At 45.0% G+C, this 14,278-nt stretch overlaps 1 long non-coding RNA gene across 1 annotated transcript; it reads left to right on the forward strand.

Annotated features, from left to right (window-relative positions):
- The first annotated feature begins 13,302 nt into the window (after positions 1-13,302).
- LOC148128909 (uncharacterized) lies at positions 13,303-13,987 on the forward strand. The gene is made up of 2 exons (XR_015746150.1): positions 13,303-13,533; positions 13,834-13,987. It is a non-coding gene; the product is annotated as an uncharacterized LOC148128909 (long non-coding RNA).
- Positions 13,988-14,278: the final 291 nt, after the last annotated feature.

The following is a 14,278-nucleotide window of genomic DNA, read 5'->3' on the forward strand; positions in this document are numbered from 1 at the left end:
AAAGTTAGGGCAATGGTTTATCTCTTCTCCTATTGTCCTCCTAATCCTGGGGGAAATAAGGGTGGCATCACTTGATACAGGAGGATGTAATTGATTGCAAGTACATGTTTAACAATGAGTAAATGCATTAGAGAATATATTTACAGAAGGATTACATCAAGATAGCAAATGTCTATAGAGCAACTATCTTCTTAATGTTCTACTATATTATTCTCTTCACCTACATTTTATTTTTGAATTTTCTTATTTCTAACAACTCCACCCTTTTTATTTTTCATACATTTCATAAAATAAAACATAAGCTTTCTCTAATCTCTTCAATATTTTCAAATTTCATAAAAACAGTGTGTTCATTTATATCATTCACCACCATCATCATATGTTTATTTTGTGTGACAGTTATCATACCTTCAATAGTGCTCTGTGCTACATTTCTTATCAGGAGTATAAGACATGGTAAACAGATTAAATCCAATATAACCATACCTGCCATAAATAAGGCTTGCTTCCAATTATTAAAATCCCCCCCCCCCAAAAAAATCCTTCATTATCTAATAGCCCCATCCATTCCTGTACCGGAACATGAACTATTTTTCTCATTCTCTCTGTGATTTGTCTAATTACTTCTCCAGTATCATCAATTTATAAGCAACAATTGGTTAAATTAAATTTACCACATACATCTCTCTCCTTAGCTAGCAAATAATCCAATACCAATCTGTGAAAATTATTAAAGATTGGCTGCTGCTTTGCATACATCAAAAATTACAAAGAAAGAGGATCCCAAATCATGTTTCTGCCCTAACCATTTTTTAAAATTTCTTCTTCCCCCACTTCTTATTTGCAAAGCCCATTGTCTAGGATTCTTGTGAATGTCATAACAGAATATTTCCTTTTCTTCTGTACATTTAGGGTACTATGTTCCATCATAACTATATGAGACACTCTGCCTCTTGCATCCACAGGCTGTGTGATATTTCAATGTTTTTGTGATTTTACCTTTTGTGTTGGTATGCATTCTTCACAGTCTTGTTGGAAACCCTCCAAAACTCCAATAGTTCCCCAGAACATTAAAACCTGAGTCATTCTGCGATAAGATCTTCAATATCACACTCTTCCTTACACGCAGCATGATATGGGTCAACACTCACACTGACATATACAATCACAGAACCAACACATCGGGGAGGGGTATACTCTAGCTCTTCTCTCTGATCTTCTTGGACACATTATAGGAATCCACTCTTTACTGGCCCATAAACCACCCAGGCCCACAATATTACCAATTCCAATCCACTCACTCATGCATCAGTCTCTGTGAACTCTCCTTTCAAAATATCCTTTAGCAGTTTCTCAAAGTCCCCATTGCTCATATAACGAATATCAGCATGAAAATTTCTTAAAAGAGAAGTTGACTGAAAAAAGTCTTTTTCCCCTTCTCTATTTTTACTTAATACAATTAAACCTTATTTTTAATTTTTAACACCATGTATATGGGATTCCACTCCTGGTCCCAGCTCCAGGTTTTACTTCTCCACTGGATTTGGACTCGCCACCTCTTTTCAGCTCCTTCCACTCGAATTCGGAACCTATGGGGGCAAATCTCATCAGTTATTAGTTTATTGTTTCTGCAAGGTTAACTTCAGTGGGTCCCATGCAAAATGCTGGTCCAGGTGGTCGGTGTAGACACAGGGCCTTTTACGCAAGTGTTGTGCATTAAACCCTTCTCGGCCATCCAGATTGCAGTTTCAGAGGTAGTCCTTCCCATTTCAGGGTTAACTCCTTCCTACTCTGGATCAGCACCAAATCACTGTGGTGGAATTTATGGACTGGAAACTTCAAAGGTGGTGTTTGAGCCAAAAGTCCTTGTTTCCTGAGGAAATCAAAATATCTGGACAGTTTATATACATAATCCAATGTCTTTTCTAGCTTGGGTCCGTATTCTCAATAGGGCTTAAAGGAAGACATTTAGTCCATGGCATATGTATTTCCAATATTAATTTGATCTAACAATTACTGCAGGGAAAAGCTTCCACCCACCCTTTGAGGTGGTCCACTATGACCAATAAATATTTTACTCTCCCCACTTTTGGTAACTTTTGTTGTAACTCTTTGTTCTTTTTCAGTGAACACAGGAATTTCTCCCACTGTTTCTAACACAGGAATTCAGCAATCTGGTTACCTATGTTCTCAAATGATGTCCTTTTTGGTGTGCATTCACATGTGTCACTGCTATTCTTCTAGGTTTTGGTATTCTTCTCTTTGGTGTGTTTTTCCATGCTCCCCCCTCCCCCCTAGAAGAACTATCTATAAAAATTGCCTCTCTTTTTTCAAGGGGGTGTTCCCCCAAATCAGGTCTTATTTTAGTTTGTTAGTCTATTAGTTCAGAACAATAATGTTCTAATCCATATTGATCCACTGATCAAGTGTTGGCTAAGAAATGTGCTGAATTCAAATTCTGGTGTGTGATTAAAACTAAATCTGTTTGCTTCATTGCCTCATATCTCAGAATTCGGGAATCAGTCAGCCATCTTCCTGCTTTTTGCTGAAGAATGGTTCTGACTTAATGTGAGGTGCTCACAATATGGGCTCCCCCAAAGGTCAATTTTCCATCATTTTTGACATGAATGCTACAGGCTTCCATTGTCCTGCCCAGTCCTGAGCCAACACACCTTGTGCAATTCCATTATCTATGCTTACAATGAGATGGAATGGCTTTTCCAAATTTGGCAAACTTAACACAGGAGCCTTGGTTAAGGCTTATTTCAAATTTTCAAAGCTCCCTTTTTCATTTCCCTGCCACTTCAAATTCCAAGGCTCAGCTTCAACTAACTCTGCATACAGGGGTTTGGTAAGATTCGCATATTCATTAATCCACAGTCTGCAGTATCTAACCAAACCCAAGAATTTTCTCAGTTCCTGCTTGTTTTTGGATAAGGGTTGGGACCCCACCCCTTCTATATTGTCTGGAGTAATCTTCCTACTCCCTTCACTTCACTAAGTGTCCTAGGTATTTTACCTTTCTTTCAACGTGTTGTAACTTGGTTTTGGATACTCATAGGCCTTTTTGGGCCAAGAAATTTAATAATACATTAGTGGCACTTGTAGCTTCAGATATCTTTTTCCCTGAAACTAATTAGTCATCCACATGTTGTATTAAATGTGTTCCCCTGGGTAGATCTAGCTCTTCCAGGACTTGTTCTAATACCTGTCCAAATAAATTTGGAGATTCTGTGAATCCTTGAGGTAATACTGTCCACTGATATTGTTGCTTCCTTCCAGTATATGGGTTCTCCCAGTCAAATGCAAACATGGGCCTTGATTCTATATCTAAGGGACAGGCCCAAAATGCATCCTTCAAATCTATAACACTAAACCATTTGTGCTCTAACACTAAACCATTTGTGTATAAACATTAGGGACCACAGGATGCCTAGTTTTTACAATCCTGTTAAGAAGTCTCAAATATTGAACCATCCTAAAGGAATCATCAGCTTTCTTTACTGGTAAAATGGGAGTATTATAAGGGGACATTGAAGGTTCTATTAAGTCATCTGTTCTATATTAGCATACTCCAAACATTGAAGGTTCTATTAAGTCATCTGTTCTATATTAGCATACTCCACATGGACCGCAACCTGATTGGCCAACTAAATGGCCGTGATTGGCGCGCTAAGGATCAACCGCGATTGGCCGAGCTGATCGCGGGAGATTCAAAGCCCTGTCATTGGCCGCCGAGCCATGAGCAATTCCTATATGAAGGGTTGCCGCGGCTCGCAGGTCCTGCACTGGTCTATACACCAAATAAAGAGCTGAATGAACCCTTTTGGTCTCGCGTCTCTGTGGGAACCGATCTACCCAATCTAACACTGGCGACGAAGGTGGGATCGTGAGACAAGAGACCAACCAAGCACGTGGCGAAATGGCACAAAACGACTGACAAGATGGCCAGCAGCACCTCGCCACCCGCACCCTTCAACCAGGCTGCTGAGGATTGGGAATCCTACATTGACCGATTCCTAATGTTCCTGGAAAGCAGCAATCTAAAAGATACCAATGGACAGGGAAAAAAGGGCCGTGTTCCTGACACACTGCGGGTGTTCAAGATGGCTAAGGCCCTAGCCAAACCCGATGACGTGAAGGCGATGGACTGGGCCGACCTCGAACCATTGCTGCGGAACCACTATGTCCCCGCCGTGCCCACCCTCATCAGAAGGCATGAGTTTTACCGGCGGGACCAGAAAGAGGGTGAGAGCATCAGCGACTTTGTGGCTGTGCTGAGGGACCTCAGAGGCATGTGCGGGTTCACCGACATGGACGAGGCCCTGTGAGACCACATTGTCCTCGGGCTCAGGGACCCCATTCTGCAGAGTCGGCTAATGACATCTCCCTCACCGAAGCCATCGCCGAGGCAACTGCAGCCGAAGCAACCAAGAAATCGGCGGCTCGGATGCGGCAGGTGAACGCAGCGGACCGGCCAGCAGCCATCGAGATGCCCCGGCACCAGAGAAGCACACAGAGACCAGCCACCGGGCGACCGCCACCACCCACCATGGCGACATAGACTCCCTCTCCAACACCGAAGACGACGAGGAAGAAATCTACCGACTCCAGGCGGAACGTGGCCAGCGGGAGAGGAGGGGACGTAAATCGGGGTTCCAGTGTGCCGGCTTTGGAGGCGATCACCCCCGCTCAGAATGCCGTTTCCTCGATGCTATCTGTCAGCATTGCGACAAGCGGGGGCACATCACCAAGGTATGCCGGAATAAGTGGAACTTCAGTCCCCGGCGATGAGACGGCAGCCCCCGGTGACGAGACGGCACCCCCCTCCAGGACCAGAGACCGCCACACTGAGAGCCGATGGAGCCAAGACGGCCGGAGCAAGCGGCTCAGCGAGGCGTGGCGGAGAGAGGAGACCCATCAGACAGTGGTCATCGGCCACTCTTCGACCATCGATGCCCGGAAGGTGCACGTGGAGGTAGGCATCGAGGACCAACCATGTGAGATGGAGGTGGATTCCGGATCCTACCTCTCCATGGTTTCCTGGCGCACAATCAAATGCCTAGTGCCTACCATCCGCCGCCACGAGCTGGAAAATCAAAAGCTGACCCTAAAGGACTATCAGGGAAACCGTATCCCTGTAGTCGGAATTGGACATTTCAAAATAACCTTTAAGGGGCATACCGAGGTGCTGCCACTCACCATCGTGGACAGAGACCGCCCAAGCCTGCTGGGACTACAGTGGTTCACACCGCTGGGAATCGAGGTGATGGGCATCCACCACATTGACGAGGCGGACTGGGAAGCAACGCTCATGAGGGACTTCCAAAAGGTCTTCGACGACACCCTCGGCAAGTACAAGGGATCCCCAATCTCTTTCAATCTAGACCCAAACATTGCCCCAATCTGCCTTAAGCCATGGTGAGTGCCATTCGCACTCAAACCCAAGATCGATGAGCAGTTAGACAAGCTCATCGCACAAGGGGTTTTAGAGCTGATTGACCATGCCCGATGGGAGACCCCCATAGTCACCCCAATCAAGCCAGAGGGGTCCTTTTCAATTGTTACCGACCACAAGCCACTACTAGGGATCCTGACAGGGAACAAGGCCACCCCGAACATCCTGTCACCTAGGATGACAAGGTGGTCCGAGTTCCTTGCCGCCTACAGCTACCAGCTGACATACCGGCCCGGCAAGAACATCTCGCATGCAGACGCGTTGAGCCGCTCCCCCCTGCCAGACTTGGAGGACAACCCGGCACCCACAACAACAACCCTGCACATAGAGACACTACCCAACCCACCCCTGACCGTGTCAGACTTTGCCAGAGAGACTAATAAAGACAAACGGCTGGCGCGAGTCTTGAGCTGGGTGGAAAAAGGGTGGCCAGAAAGCGACGGCAACGAACAATTCAAAACTTTCAGGAACCAGCAAACTGAACTCTTTACGCAGAAGGGTTGCATACTTTGGGGGGACAGGGTTGTGAGTCCAGAGACTTTGCAAGAAAGGGTATTGTCTATGTTGCACGAGGGGCACCCGGGCATTGTCAAAATGAAAGCCCTGGCCAGGAGTTATGCCTGGTGGCTAGGGATGGACAAACAGATCGAGACTTGGGTAGCCACATGCAAAAGGTGCCAGGAAACTAGACTAAGCCCCCCCACCGCCCCCGATCCTGGAATGGGAAACTCCCAGGGGCCCCTGGTCTAGAATCCACATAGATTTCGCTGGGCCTACCAAGGGACACACGTTCCTGATTACCGTTGATGCTTACTCCAACTGGCTGGAGGTAAGCACCACGAAAACCACAACAACAGAGGCCGTCATCAAAAAACTAAATAAACTTTTCACCACACATGGGCTGCCAGATGTGCTAGTGTCAGACAACGGCCCACAATTTACTGCACTAGCCTTTGAAAAATTCCTGGCAGAACGGGGGATACGGCATGCGTTAACAGAGCCCGCTCATCCAGCGGCGAATGGGCGGGCGGAACGCATGGTCCATTACACAAAAAACACCATACAAAAAATCAAAACCGGCGACATACAAGAGAAAATAAATAAAATGCTTTTAATACAACACATTGCACCCAACACAACCACAAACAAAAGCCCAGCAGAATTACTCATGGGCAGAAAACTAAGATCCCCATTAGACAGAATACACCCCACATACAACCCCGAGAAACCCCCAGACTCATCAAGCAAACACCGAACATTCAACATAGGAGATACCATCTACGCCAAGAACTTTACAGGGGACCCACTCTGGGTACCAGCGCAAATAACCCAGATAACGGGCCCTACCGGCTACAGACCAGCAATGGACGAAGCTGGAAGTGGCATATCGACCAGCTAAGGTCAAGAATAGCCACTGACAACACGCAAACACCGCAGATAAAGAAACCAGAGGGGGGGGGAAACCTCAAACCATAAGCAAAGAGAAAAAGAAAATCCTAAAGCGCAAACAGAACACCCCCCAACCAGAATAAACCAGCCCCAAACCATAATAAACCAGCCTTACTCACCGGTAAACGACGAACCCATAGCAGACGAACAACTGGGAGCTTCACCTGGAAGGAGCAGCCAAGCCAGTTCAACCAGCCCGGAAAGACCAGGCGGGAACAGTGGAATCGGCAGCTCAACCAACCCAGGTAGGCCGGGAAGGAGCTACCATAGTAGGCCCGGCTCACCCTTCCAGGCGGTTCCATCCAGGAGAACAGGAGCAATGAAGAGTCTGTTCGAACCGGTCGAGGACCAAACAGCAACTGAACCGCGCAGGTCAACTAGACAGGTACGAAGTCCCACCTACCTGCGCGACTACATAACCACGCTCTGTCGGGTGAAACCAAGAGGGGAGGGGTGTTCTATATTAGCATACTCCAAACCCTGAATCCTGATTGGTCCACATGGACCGCAACCTGATTGGCCAACTAAACGGCCGTGATTGGCGCGCTAAGGATCAACCGCAATTGGCCGAGCCGATCGCGGGAGATTCAAAGCCCTGTCATTGGCTGCTGAGCCATGAGCAATTCCTATATGAAGGGTTGCCGCGGCTCGCAGGTCCTGCACTGGTCTATACACCAAATAAAGAGCTGAATGAACCCTTTTGGTCTCGCGTCTCTGTGGGAACCGATCTACCCGATCTAACACCATCTTTTAGCAAACCATCAATTACTGGTTGCAACCCCTTCTTCCCTTCCATAGAAATTGAGTACTGCTTTTGTCTAACCACTTCATTGGGATCTTTGAGTGTTATTTTAAGTGGGGTTCAAAACCCTCATAGGAATCGTCTCTACTGGCTCAAATTCAAATTTCAGCTGAAGATCTGCTAGGGAATCTCTTCCCAGCAATTTATTCCCAGTTAGAGAGGAATTAATTTGGGTACTTCAAATCTTACTCCAGATACTCAAATACTTTGTCAGCTTAATTTCATCTCTGCAGTTAAAGTTATCTCTGATATTAAAGTTCTCGCTACCCAGTGTCAATTAAAAACACAACTTCCTCTTCCTTAGATCCCACTACTTTAATCTTCTGCCATCATATTATACACTTGTGCCTCCCTTCTTTGGATCAGGCAGTCTTTTTGAAATGTCCAGGCTGGCTACACCCAAAACATCTCCTCACTCTGTCCTCCCTACTCATATCAACATGTCCTCTTCCCCTTATCATTTGGTTCCACCTCTCATTCCCTCATTTCTATTGCCCCCACTTCCTCTAACTCCTTCTTCTAGCACTGCCATCATGGCTTCCAAGTCAGCACAAATCTGTGCAAACCAGCTTAACTTTCTAGCTAACTAGACCAAAAGTCCATCTTTTCCTTCTATTACTTCCACACAACTACCCCAACACAATAATGTTCTTTTATCCTTGACAGATAGCTCATTTAACAACAACTTAAGCAGATAACTGATAATCAGAGTTGGAAGGGACCTTGTAGGTCATCTAGTCCAACCCTTCCTCCCAAGCATGAGATCCTACATCATTTCTGACAAATGGCAGTCCAATCTCTTCTTGAAAGTCTCAAGTGATGACACTCTCTTTCTACCTATAGTAATTTCTAACTCATCTCTGACAATTCCTAAAAGGACAACAACTTGTGTTGCTAACAAACACACACACAATGAATGCCATAGGATGAAGCATCTTGATTCTTAAGCATCCATAAGGCACATAGACATAAAGACATAAAAGAGGGCTGTAAGAAGAACAACTTAGATAAAACAAACAATCTAAATGAAGTATTTTTAGTCAATGTTCTAAAATATATTTGGGTCAAACTTCAGTGTCAATTTTCTGCTTTGAACAAAATATGGATTAAGAGCATATACAGAGTGTGCCTGGCTTGAACTCTGATTTCCCTGCTGAGCTAAACTCCATTGTAAATTGTCCTAAACTGGGAGCTGAGCCAGTAAGATAATGTTCTAGGCAAACTGCCAACCTCAGCCCAGCCATCCAAGGTTCCCCCACTTGCAGAAGCGCTGAGAAAAATCATGATATGAAATATGAAAAGCTGTGTAACCTATAAAAAGTTATATTCCAGCCCGCCTTTCTTAGGCAAAAACTCACAGCAGGAAAAAAAATGGCTAAAGTGAGCAAAAAGCCTCAAAACACCCCCCCCCCCCTTCTCCTGCTTCTCTTGCTCTTTCAATCAAAATAATTCTCTCTCTCTCTTCAGTAAATCACACACATTTCTCCATGGGATCTTTCTCATTTCCTTTTAATCTGGGATGGGGATCAACACACAGACATTTACACCAACTTTTTTACCATCAACATACTGGCACATTTGTACTGTAATCAGACTGCTTGCATAAACAATTTTCCACACAAAAATTTCATTTCATTCTTTCTCCAAAAAAACCAAGCATTACTTACAATTCTTTTCTGGGAGCCAATAAGCTCCATTGTCTAAATAATTTTGTATACTGTTATTAGAGGGTGTCATCCTCCAGGTTTCTCAAATACATTTCCAGACCTGGGGATGTTTTGTCCCTTTAAATCTCCACTTTTTTTTTCTTTGGGCAACCTGTAGTTTGTTCTCAGAGCAGTGGATAACTCAAGGAGTGGTTCCAACCACAAATCTGATTGTGGGCCCTAACCACTGCCTACCTGCTTTCCACAGCTCTAAGTCCAATCCAGAAAGCCCACTTAATTCTCTGGCTGGCCAAGCATGTCACAATTACATTTTGTTTTGAACTGCAGCAGCCCCAATTGGGGCTATACAAAGGTAAAGGATATTTTTCTTCAATTCAATCCCATTCAATTCTGCATACAATTATTATACATGCACATCTAAGAATATTTAATAGAAATCACATCAAATTGATCATGTCAAATCATCTGAGTCTTTCCCTTTAAACAGGCAATTACTTGCCTGTTTAATTATTACTTGCTAAACCCCTCTTAGTTCTTTCTACCACACATCACAGCATAAATTAACCATATCTTCTTTGGTTAGCCCCAATGTCTGAATCATCTTACTGTATGGAGGGGCTTCCCAACCTCTAAGTATTTTTCCCTAAAGGACTACTCAGGTCTATTTACAATTTGGGATTCTTCCTAATTGTTTTAGTGAACTTCTCACTTTTACTCAAAGTTATACCCATTGTTCTATCTCCTTAAGCACTAAATAATTAAAAGGGATTAAAAATAAAAAAAATTAAATAAATAAATTGTTACTATGTGTCTCTGCCCTGGGCATGTTCCCTTTCTAGCTTGTATCTCCCAGCAGAAGCTGGCTTTTTCACACATTGTTTGCCAGGGCTCTCAAGAGCAAATTTGAACTACACTTCTCTTTCACACATTTCTCTTGGGACCCACCAGAATTGCCATGGTTAGTTACCAGACTGGAGCAATCATTACCAACTTGTTCCAGTGACACCTTCGTACACACACAGTTGGTACCTGGCCAGAGCAAAAGACACCCCTTACTGCCACTAAATGTCTGTCTCTGCCCTGGAGAACCTGGAGCTCCCAGCTAGCACTGGCTTATTTTAAATATCCAAACTCTTTCCTACTGTGAGAAGTGTTAATTAAAGTATCCATTTTATGACTCAAAACTCATCTGAAAGGGATGTCTTTGAAGTAAGAAAAGGCAGTACCAAGCACTGATTAGAATGTTGACTGATCTTGGAATGCCTTTGAAGAGCTGGGAATTATCACACTTTTTGGAATGCTTTTGAAATGCTAGATACCGGATAAAGAAGTGTCTGTTATGTGTTAGGATGATAAAATGTAACTTCTTTCCTGAAAAATATTGTAAATCAAGCCATTTGTATACTGGGGGGGGGGTAGTTTTGAGTATAAGAGTAGAGCAGAAGCTTTGTCTTACGTTCTTCCCAGCTGCCAAAGGGGAGAACCCATCTGCGCAGATGTATATCCAATAAAGCCTTTTTCCTTGGATCAACTTTGAATCCTGGTGGTTTTTCTTTAGCCACAATCTCACAATTTGGGGGCTTGTCCGGGATCCTCGACGGTGGTCGACTGGAAAATGGGGACCAGGTAAGAGAGTGGCCACAACCTCCCATTGAGAGGCACCTCTCCCCGAATTCGGTCAGACTCCCGAGGTGACTGGGAAATCCAGATGGTCCTTGGAAAAAGAATTGAGACGAAATGCCGGCTGAGAGTGTGTGAGATTGATCTGAGTTGGGGATGCCCACGCATCCTTTTGACTTCGGAGAGTCCAGGAGCGATCAGATCAGGTAAACTTTGTTCCTTTCATTTGTAGTCAGAAAAGAGAGGGGTCCTTAAACTCTCTGGGAGAATCCAGCGTCTGCTGGAGGACTAGGGACTGGTGAGTCAAGGCTCTGGGAGTCTGAAAGAATAGAGATGGGAAAGGGACTGAGTGAGGGTCTTGGAGACCGGGAAGAAGCCTGTCTGGGACAGGGAAGATTTGACAATGGCAGAAAACCAATTCCGGTAGATTCGCCTTTGGGACAGCTACTCCAGCAGTGGTTCTACCCAAATCTAAAGGAATTCACCAGACATCTCGAAAAGAAAAACATGATTTATCTTTGTCGAGACAGATGGCCAAAATATCCTCTGATTGATCCTAAATTTCCATATCACTGGAGTCCTGAGGGGGGAGACCGGTACCTATTGGATGACCAAATTGAGAGACTATATTCTCCAACACAAAATGACCACTCAAATTGCATACATAGATGTATGGTTTCATGTGAAATTTGAAGGTCCCGTCCCTCCAATTGAGGGTCAATACATGTCTCAACAAAAAGACAATGAGAGTGAGACGGATGATTGGCTGCAGAGTCCACCGCCCGCAAATCCTAATTTGAATAACACGCCCGCCAACGTTCCTATGGCACCACCGCCTTTGCCGGTGGCACAACCCCCTCCTCAGCCGCCCCCCTATCCACGGCTGAGAAAAGAAGTGGAAGGATTAAAGAGAAGTGTTCAGGATTTTCCATTCAGAGAAAAACCTGAAGTGGATGCATTTCCTCTTAGGGAAGTTCCTAATGGGGTCAATGCTGCAGGCAACCCGGTGACAGTCTTTGTGGCTGTCCCCATAAAACCAGCCGAGTTGCGAGAATTGAAGAAGACTCTTCCAAAACTTCATGAAAATGCTCATGAGGTGGCCAAACAGTTAGATCTATAGATGGGTCCGAATGATTACACGTATCAGGAGATGATGTACATTCTGGGGCATCTATTTACTCCTGAGGAGCGTGACCTCATTCGGACTTCACCTGGAAAGCATGGAATGCAAAAGTGAATGGACAACAAGGGGCTGTACCGGCAGATCAGAAATTCCCTATAGCTGTTCCCGATTGGAATCCAAACACCCAAGAGGGTAGGGATAATATGCGGAATATGAGAGCAATGATCATGGAAGGGATAAAATTGGCAGTCCCACAAGGGAAAAATTTAACTAAAGCCTTTGAAGTAAACCAAGGCAAAGATAAATCCCCTGGAGATTATTGTACCAGACTCCGGGAAAGTCTAGTTAAGTACTCAGGAGTATACCCTAGCACACCTGCTTTTGAAGCCATGCTGAAAATGCAGTTTGTGACTGGAGCTTGGCCAGATATCCAAAAGAAAATTCAGAAAATGGATAATTGGGGAGCAGTGGGAATTGCTGATCTCCTGAAAGCAGCCCAACAAGCTTTTGTGAACCATGACACAATAAAAACCAAACAGAAGTCACAAATGATGGTTATAGCTGTACAGGCTGCAGCGAAAAATGAGATGAAGAAAGGTGGGAATTTTGGTAGGGGTCAGAATGGAGAAAGAAGAGAGAATTTTGGGGGATACAATCAGGGAGGATTCCGGGGCAGAGGAAGAGGTTCCAGAGGAGGAGGCATGGGAATGAGACAGCCTGGAATGGATAGGAGTTGCTTTAGGTGTGGGAAGGAAGGTCACTTTGCACGCGAGTGTCCTACTAACTGAGAAGAGAGGAGTTATGCATTGTATGATGATTAGGGCTGTTCCGGCTCCTTTAAGAGGACCTGCGGGGAGCCATTGGTAAACATTTTAGTGGGTCCTAACCATCAGGAGCGGCTGTTCCTGATAGACAGTGGCGCAAGCCGGACTTCTGTGTGTGACCCGGTAGAGGGTGCACATAGATCCAAGAAAGTGATAAAGGTAGTTGGGGTGAGTGGAAAATCACAGGATGTGAGTGTGTTTGAACAAATTAGACTGGAGATGAATGAAGTGGTGACCGAAGCTGAAGTGTTGTATATTCCTGATTCTGGAGTGAATTTGCTGGGAAGAGATTTATTGCCTGTGTTTGGTATCCAGTTGTGGGATACCGGGAAGGGAATAAGGATGTGTAAGATGACTGTGATAGATCTGAAGGATGCCTTCTGGGCATGCCCCCTTGAGGAGGGAAGTAGAGACCTGTTTGCATTTGAATGGAATGATCCTGAGACTGGGAGAAAACAGCAATTAAGGTGGACAGTACTTCCCCAGGGCTATACTGAGAGCCCTTTGTTGTTTGGACAGGCTTTGGAAGAAAAGTTAGTGTCTTTTGAGAAAAGGAAGGGGATCACGTTGATTCAATATGTGGATGATTTGTTGCTGACTGGGGAGAAAGAGAAAGAAGTTAGAGCAGCATCTGTGGCTTTGCTAAATTGGCTGAAGGAGCAAGGATTGACAGTTTCAAGGGAAAAGATCCAGTTTGTGGAAAAGAAGGTGAAATATTTAGGGCATTATATTCAGCAGGGGGTGAGGTCCTTGGATCCTGAAAGGGTGAAAGGGATCATGAGCCTGGCTCCCCCCAGAAATAAGACAGAAGTCAGGAAAACTCTCGGATTGTTGGGGTATTGCAGAGTTTGGGTGGACCAGTACACTGTGTTAGCCCAATTCCTGCACAGGAAGCTGGTAGGAAAAGGAGAGAGTATAGAATGGTTAGAGGGAGATGATGAGAGATGGGAAGTTTTGAAGAAGGCACTGTCATCCGCACCGGTTTTGGCTTTGCCCAATTTGAAGCTCCCATTTCATCTGTATGTGTCAGCAGCTCAGGGAACGGCACTAGAAGTGTTGGCGCAGAAGGAGGGGGCAATACCAGCCCATCGCTTTTCTGAGCAAAACTCTGGAGCCGGTGGTGAGAGGATGGCCGGTGTGTGTGCAGGCTGTGGCTGCTACAGCTATGTTGGTGGTAGAGAGCAAGAAGTTAACCTTTGGGGGAGCCCTTGTGGTGCATTCTCCTCATCAGGTCACTTCTGTGTTAAGTCAGTTGGCAACAACTTGGATGACAGAGGGGCGGATTCTCAAATACTTTCCAACAGAGATTCACTCTCTTCTGAGACTAACACTAAA

Source organism: Notechis scutatus, chromosome Z, assembly GCF_049901735.1.
Source record: "Notechis scutatus isolate UNSWTSFEM ecotype Mainland chromosome Z, rNotScu1.2, whole genome shotgun sequence".
Taxonomy (NCBI): Eukaryota; Metazoa; Chordata; class Lepidosauria; order Squamata; family Elapidae; genus Notechis; species Notechis scutatus.